The sequence below is a fragment of the Pteropus alecto genome, unplaced genomic scaffold (assembly GCF_000325575.1).
Source record: "Pteropus alecto unplaced genomic scaffold, ASM32557v1 scaffold3, whole genome shotgun sequence".
NCBI classification, from domain to species: Eukaryota; Metazoa; Chordata; class Mammalia; order Chiroptera; family Pteropodidae; genus Pteropus; species Pteropus alecto.
In genome coordinates this window covers 31,670,088-31,678,484 of record NW_006442484.1, presented here as the reverse complement: position 1 = coordinate 31,678,484, position 8,397 = coordinate 31,670,088, and positions in this window count along the sequence as shown.

Sequence of the window (8,397 nt, the reverse complement as noted above, 5' to 3'; positions counted from 1 at the left end):
GGGGTGACTTCTTGACACCTATTTGACTCCCTTTGAGGTTCTTAAAAGGCATTACTGACTAAATGAGGCTTTGCATTTGTATTAGCTTTCTGTTGTTATTTAACAAATTACTACAAACTTAAAGGCTTAAAACATATATATTATCTCAAAGTTTCTGTGAGTCAGGAGTATGAGCACAGCTTAGCTGGGTCTGCTCAGTGTCTTACAAGGCTGCAATTAAAGTGTCACCCAGGATTGAGTTCTTTCTTGAAGGCTTGACTGGGAAAGGATTTACTACTAAATTCCCTCGGGTTGTTAGAATCATTTTCTTGTGGCCATAAGATTCATAGCAGCTTACTTATTAAAAGCCAGCAATAGAAAGAGAGACTGCAAGTAAGACAGAGTCTTAAATAATGCAGTGTAACCACAGGAATGGCATCCTATCACTTTTGCCATATAGCAGAACATAATTGCAGGGTGACATCCTATTAACTGTGCCATATTCTGTTACACACAAGTCACAGGACCCACTCACACTCAAGAAGCAGGGATTACACAAAGGCATGAACATCAGGAGGTGGAGAATCAGGGTGTCACCTTAGAGTCTATTCATAGCACCATTCAAGGAGTTCACATATTTTATAATATAAAGATATTGAGTTTTCTCTAAACTCCTTTGAGTAAAAATAAATGGCGAATGTTACCATTTTTTAATTTTTATATAAGAAATGGTATGATTAAAGATCTTTGAAATTAAGGAACTTTGTCAGGACTGTATAACTAGCCAAATAATTGAATAAGAAACTGAATCCAGATCCATTGCTAACCCCCCAAATTTATACCCTAGGGGCATGAAATGATAGAAGGTTTTAAAAGAATATTAAAGAGTGAACTTAAATGATTACTTGCTTTGAAATCCTGCTCAGGAAATCTATTTAAGTGAATTCAGTGATTAGAATGTTGGACTTTATCATTTCTATATGGGTACATCTTCATGAGCAGAGGACAGCAATTCCATAGGAAAACAAAACAAAACTCTCATAATCAACATTACAAAGCACAAACGAAAATGATCAACGAGCAAAAGTCAGGAGATACCACAAACAGCAGAATATTACAACTGGAGAAAGTGGTTTGAAAAAATATAAAACATGTAGCTCTTAGGAATAGAGGATAAGTACCTCAACTTGATAAAGAACATCTACAAAAAAACCTATAGCTAATATCATGGTAAGAAACTGGGTGTTTTCCCTATAAGATCAGGTACGAACCAAAGATGTCCTCTAATTGCTTCTATTCACCATTGTACTAAAAGTCCTAGCTAGTGCACCAATACAAGGAAAGGAAATAAAAAGAGTACAAATTGGGAAGGAAAAAAAGAAAACATTTTTTGAAACAGATGATATAATTTTCTATGTGGAATTCCCAAAGAATCGACAACAACAAAAATCCTGGAACTGATAAGTGAATATAGTAGGTCACAGGATCAAAATTACTATACAGAAGTCAATTTATTTCTTATATACTAGCAATGAACAACTAGATTTGAAATTAAACAAATAATACAATTTTCAATGGTACCAAAAAAAATGAAATGCTTAGATATAAACTTGACAAAATATATACGGGATCTGTATGTGGAAAATTCTAAAAATCTGATTAAAGAAATCCAAGAAATTTTAAATAAATAGAGAGGTATTCTTTGTTCATGAATTGAAAGACTCAATAGTGTTAAGATGTCACTTCTTCCTAATTTAATCTATAGATTTAATAATCCCAATCAAAATTCCAGCAATCTATTTGTAGATATTGACAAACTGACTCTAAAGTTTATATGGAAAGGCAAAAGACCTAGAATAGCCAACATAAAACTGAAGAGGAAGAGGAGGAGGAAGCTGGTGAAATTACAATACCCTATTTCTAGACTTTCAATAAATCTGTAATAATTAAGAGAGCACACTATTGGCAAAAGAATAAATATATAGATCATATAATTGTATTAACCAATGTTACCCTAATAAACTTAAAAAAAAACGAATAAATATATAGATGAAAGAACCAGAATAGAGTGTCCAGAAATAAACCCACATAAAAATACTCACTGATCTATCTTTGAAAAGGAGTAAAAGCAGTTAAATGGAAAAAGGACAGTGTTTTCAACAAATGGTTCTGGAACAGTTGGACATCCATATGCAACATTTTACACATTTAACAAAATTAACTCAAAATGGATTGTAGACCTATATGTAAAACATAAAACTATAAACCTTCTAGAATAACATAGGAGAAAATCTAGATGTCCTTGGTTTTGTGATGAATTTTTAGATACACCAGAAGGATGATTCATGAAAGAAAAAGTTGATACACTGGACTTTAAAAAATTAAAAACTCCTGTTTGGGGAAACATAGTGTTAAAATAATCAAAAGAAAAGTCACAGACTGGGAGAAAATATTTGTAAAATACATATTTGAAAAAGGACTTGTATTCAAACTATAAAAATAATTTTTAAAACTAAAAAATAAGAACACAGACTCAATTAAAACATATTCAAAAGATCTGAATAAACATCTCTAAATATATAGATGGCAAATAAGTACATTAAAAGAGCTCAATATCATTTGTCATTAGGGATTTGCAAATTAAAACAGCAAGATGCTACTATGTGGCTATTAGGATAACTAAAATCTAAAAAAAATAGAGAATACCAATTTCTGGCAAGGATGTCAGGCAACAGGGATGCTCTTTCACTGCTAGTAGGAATACAAAATAGTACAACTATGGAAAACAGTTTGGCAATTTTTTACAAAGCCATATGGTCCATATAATCCAGCAACCATGCTCCTAGGTATTTACTCAACTTTGGAAACTATGTTCACACAAAACCCACACACAAATATTTGTAGCAGCTTTATCCATAATTGCCAAATATTGGAAACAACTAAAATGTCCTTTGATAGGTTAATGGATAAACAAACTGTGGTATATACATGCAATGGAATATTATTTAGCTATTTAAAACATGAGCCAAGAAAAGACATGATGAATCCTAAATGCTTGTTGCTAAATAAAAGAAACTAGTGTGAAAGGGCTACATATTGTGATTTCATTTATATGATGTTCTGGAAGAGGCAATACTATAACAATAGCAAAGAGATCAGTGGTTTTCTGGGGTTTGAGGGTAGGATGGAGTGGTCTCTGTATGTGAAGAAAGTTAAATAGATTGAACGCTCTTGAGTTTTATGGATTTGTCTTAGTCTCCCTGGTCTGCTGAAACAAAATATCACAGACTGGGTGGCTTAAACAAAAGAAATTTAATTTTCCCACAGTTTTGGAGGTTGACCACCCAGCAGAGCATTGAGAAATGGGTTCGAGGACAGAGCAGCCATTTGAAAGCCAGGAAGAGAGTTCTCAACAGAAACCAGACCCTGCTGGAAACTTGATCTTGGACTAGAACTGGAACCAGCACCCAGAACTGTGAGAAAATAAATTTTGTTGTTTAAGCTATTTAGTCTGTGGTATTTTGTTATGGCAGCACAAGCAGACTAAGACAAGAGTGGTAAAATCATCCTACATGATGCTGTAATCATGGATACACAAAACCAAGCATTTGTCAAAAAGTATAGAACTTTATAGCAAAAAGAACAATGATTAATGTATGCAAATTTTTAAAAACCCACTTAGGAGGTTGGGGGAATGCAGAATGTGACAAAACAATCTAACTGTATTACTAACTTATGAAACAACCTACTTAAGAAACTGGAAAGAACAACAGCTGACCTAAGTAGGACTGACAATGATCATAGTCTGTAAAATTAAAGGCAAAAAAACTATAAATAAACATTGCACTCTAGTTGAAAAGTTGTTTCTCATGCAGGTTCCAGTTAACCATTCTGATGCTGTTGTACATATATGTCAGAATTGAACTATTAATAAATGAATGGATGAGGTTTCCATTCAAGATGGCAGAATATATCAACACCGTGTTTGCCTTCTCCCACAACCACATCAAAATTATAAATAAACTATAGAACAACCATCATGGAGAATCAACTGAAGTCTAGGTGAACAGAGTCCTATAACTTAGGATGTACAGAAAGAGCCATGTTGAGACTGGTTCTTACTTTAATAAAGAACATTAATATAAACATTCTTCTACATAAAAAATAAACAAATACATGAATGGCTGATGATGGGAACCAAGTTTTTCACTGTTGGAATGGGAGTTAACTAATAAGGAGGCGAAGAGGCTAGAATAATCCATGTGGAAATGAATTAGAGTTGGAAACAGTGTGCACTCAATATTAATTAAATATAGACATAGATGAAATATTTATAGATATACATACAAGTTAATATGCATACATATATTAACTTGCTCTGTTGAGAGGGCCTAGAAATAATGATACCCCAGGAGTGATGAGCATCCTTAATATCAAGATTTTGGTTTCTAATTCCATTCTCTAATAAACAAAACCAGGGTTCCTTGACTGATTTTAAGAGTGGGGCAAAAAATGTACAAGAAGAGCCTGGAATATTTTGTAGTGTCAGAATATAAGGAAGAATTTAAGAAGTAAAACAAAACAAAGCAAATTCTCACAATGATGGGGTTATAGCAAAGGAACACAGAAGTCAATTAAATGAGGTTCTAATGTCCAAATATAAAACAATTTGAACAACAAAATAAATAAAAGATTATAACCCAAAACATAACATAAATGTTCATGCACAAGTCCATTTATACTGATACAGGTGACTGAATAAATAATAAATAGAGGGAAGAGACAAATCTACTTTGCAGAAGAATTCCAAGTAAGTTATATAGATACTTCACTCTCAAGGAGATGGAGCATAATTCCCCATTCCTTAAGCATAGTGACTTTCTTTCAAGAAGTATAGCATAAGAAGGGGAGAAAAAAGGTAACTCCACCATGGAGATGCACGACAAACATTACTTCAGCCAGGTGATCAAGATCAATATCAGTAGTAACAGGTTGATAATATGTCTGCTTGATATGATGTAGTGAAAATGACACTTTATCTCTGTGGTCTTCCTCCCTAAACCCATAACCTGAGTCTAATAACAAGGAAATATCAGACAAATCACAGTTAAGAGACATTCTACAAAACACCATCTTCTCAAAACTGTCAACGTCATCAAAACAAGTTAAGTCTGAACACTGTCACGGCCAAGAGAAGCCAAGATAGACTTGATGACTAAATATAATGTGGTATCCCGGATGACATCCAGGAACAGAAAAAATATTAAGTAGAAAGAAATTCTGAATAAAGTATAAAATTTAATTAATAATAATGTATCAATATTATTTCTTTAATTGTAGCAAATATACTATATTAATATAAGGTGTCAATAATAGGGAAAACTAGGTGCAAGGTATATGAGAACTCAGTATAATCTTCACAAATATTCTGCAGATCTAAAACTTTTCTAAAAAATAAAGCTTATTAAAAATAAGGACATTGAAGTCGATTAAAGGGAATAAAAAGAAAGAATAGAAACCATAGTGGAATAAAACATATTAACATTAACTGGGAAGATTTAAATAAATATAAACACAGTTTTATTCTAAAAACATTGTCATTGAAATTAAATTTTTATGATGGGTGGAGTAGCATATTACACATAGATACAGAGAGAATTTGTGAACTGAAAGATATAGGAAATTACCTTAATGTAGACAGAGAAAAAGAGATAAACAGAATGAAAGTATTAAAAATTGGTTAAAGACAGGTAGAAGGGAATGAAATTTCCAATGTACATCTAGTAGACATTCTTGAAAGATGAAAGACATGAGAGAGAAAGAGAAAATGAGAAGGAAGTAATATTTGAAGAGCTGATGATTGAGAATTAAGCAGAATTGATAAAAACCCATGAAATATTAGAGTAAGAAAGACTATGTCCTTGAGTGAGATAAATAAAAATAAACCCACACTCAGACATTACAGTAGAATCATGAAACACTTAAGTCAGTGAGAAAATCTTCAAAACAACCAAAGAGAAAAGACAGATTGCAATGAACAATAATGATGCTGACAGAATCAAGTTTCTAAATCTGTGCAGTGAGGAAGAGACCTACCACCATTAGATTCTCCGTGGTTAAGATGCCACTTTGTGATATCTTTTGTGAGATTGTCTACTAGCATTTTCTAGGTGCACAATTTAACTCATCATTGGTGGCATGTATGATTTTCCATCTTTCTTATATTTCTGCAGTTACTAGGTAAAGAAAATATTTATTAAAAAAATTACACATTGGTTGGCAAAAGAGTACATATGTTCAATTTTTATTTGTTTCTTCAATCATCTAACAAGTTAGTGAAAAATTTTTGAGCTGATTCTAATCAGTGAGAACTGTGTTAGAAACTCAAAACAAATAAAAGTCTCTCATCTCAAAACAGAGTTCTGTCAGAAGACAGATACTTATATTATAATTTGACAAATTCTATATAAGGGCTACCTAAGTCAGATTAGAGTTAGAAATATGATCATTATTGTTCATAAACCCTTCGAGGAAAAAGTGCAAAGAACTTCACTTATGACATTAAATCAGACATATGATGAAGGATATTACAAAATTATTAATCTAAGCAATCACTTCAATTGGAGTAAGCTTTCATTTTCTTTACAACAGCATCAGTTTTGTTCTTAACACCTGCCAATAAGATTGTGTACACTAAAAAACAAACAAGTAAACAACTCTGTCAATTTGGTGATTATGGCCAGAGAGCATTCTGGCCAGATTACAAATTCAGTACTGACCAAACTGTGCTCACACTGAAAAGCAGAGAAGACTGAGTAATGACCACCTACCTCCTCTATGGCCATTTGAAAAGAGTGTAGACTGAGTAATGACCACCTACCTCCTCTATGGCCATTTGAAAAGCTACCTACCACATTTGTTTTCTACCTGAATTTCCAAACACTAATGAATTAGAAATGCCAGAGAGGAAATGAGAAGAAGGATAGTATTTGTACTGTTTGGAGGGTGAAATTCTGTAATTGCTTTGTTCTCAAATGCCCAAAATTAAGTTAATAGGTTAATATATCTTCAATTCTCACCAAGTAGCGGAGAAAATGAGAAAGAAACGAAATGACCGGACAACGCAGTTTAATGTTACACAATCACTTCATTAGAGTAACTGTCCCAGTCTTGATCATCAGTAAATATGTATAAGAGAATTTTTTAAGTATTTTTTAAAAATCGGTGAAACATAGAAGATGATAATGGGTATGAGTCTGATCCTAACTAACTGTGCTTAAAGACACAATTGTCATTTCCTCACCACAATGTGTGACACTTTTATTTTAGTTCTAAACCTGTAGACAGAGCCACTGATTAAAAACAGGATGTGGGTGGATAGTCATGCATAAACCTCACTGGACTAGACATGAGCTAAGATAGTGGTTCTGAAATAACAGTCTTCAGACTGTTGGCTTGCTGCATAAGAATCACCTAAGAAACATTAAAATGCAATCCCAGGCATTGGATCCCAAAGAGTCTGTTGAATAAGTCTGGGAAGGGTTCAGGAATCTTCCTTCTAAACAAACTCCCCAAGAAATTCTCACACAGATAGCCAAGGAACCACACTTTGAGAAACACTGCCCAGAAGTTTACTATTTCTCTGCTAGCTTCTGTATTGGTAAAGGGTTGAACTCTGAGTAATAAAAAAAAAAAAAGAAAAATTGAGAATTGTCAAAAATATTAAGTGTCCTTAGAAGAAAGCTACCTACCAGATTGTCCGTCATGGCTGTGTGAAATCTTAAGTCTATCTAACCTTAAATACCCACTCATTTTCAGCAAATAACCCCGACTCCTCCTCCACTGAAGTGGAAGCCATCTGAAAGGAGTTTCTTTCATTCCCTTACCCCTAATAATTTCTGTCTTTTTTTTCCCCTCTGCCCTGCTTCCAAGAAAAGGTACTGACTGCAGTAAATCCACGTTTTTCACACCTCTCATATCTTTTTTACTTACCCACAGATTTCATCCGCAAGACCTATAAATGTTTTCCATTTTTTTCTTATTCTGAATTTAACCAGTTAGATCTGCTTTACCAGCATAATGTAAAGAGAAGATGATATCTCTTCAATATTTAAATTCATTTCATGAGCCCCTGATTTGCTCAACTTAAGCAGGAGAAGACTATCATTCATGGATCCCATTTGAACTTTGGGGCCTTATTTGATTGTTTCCAAACTTCCTGAAAAGAGAAATGAAGGATTTGAGAAGCCACTAGTATGTCCGGGTTTAGTTACTGTTGCTTCTGTTACTGTCACAGAATGTCATGACTGAAATCCTGCACTGCAGAGTTCTTCAGGGTACCAACATAGTTCTTGGTCCCAAGTCTTGAAAATCTTGGTATTTGTTGGGGGGAAAAAAAACAATCTAGGTCATCTGGTA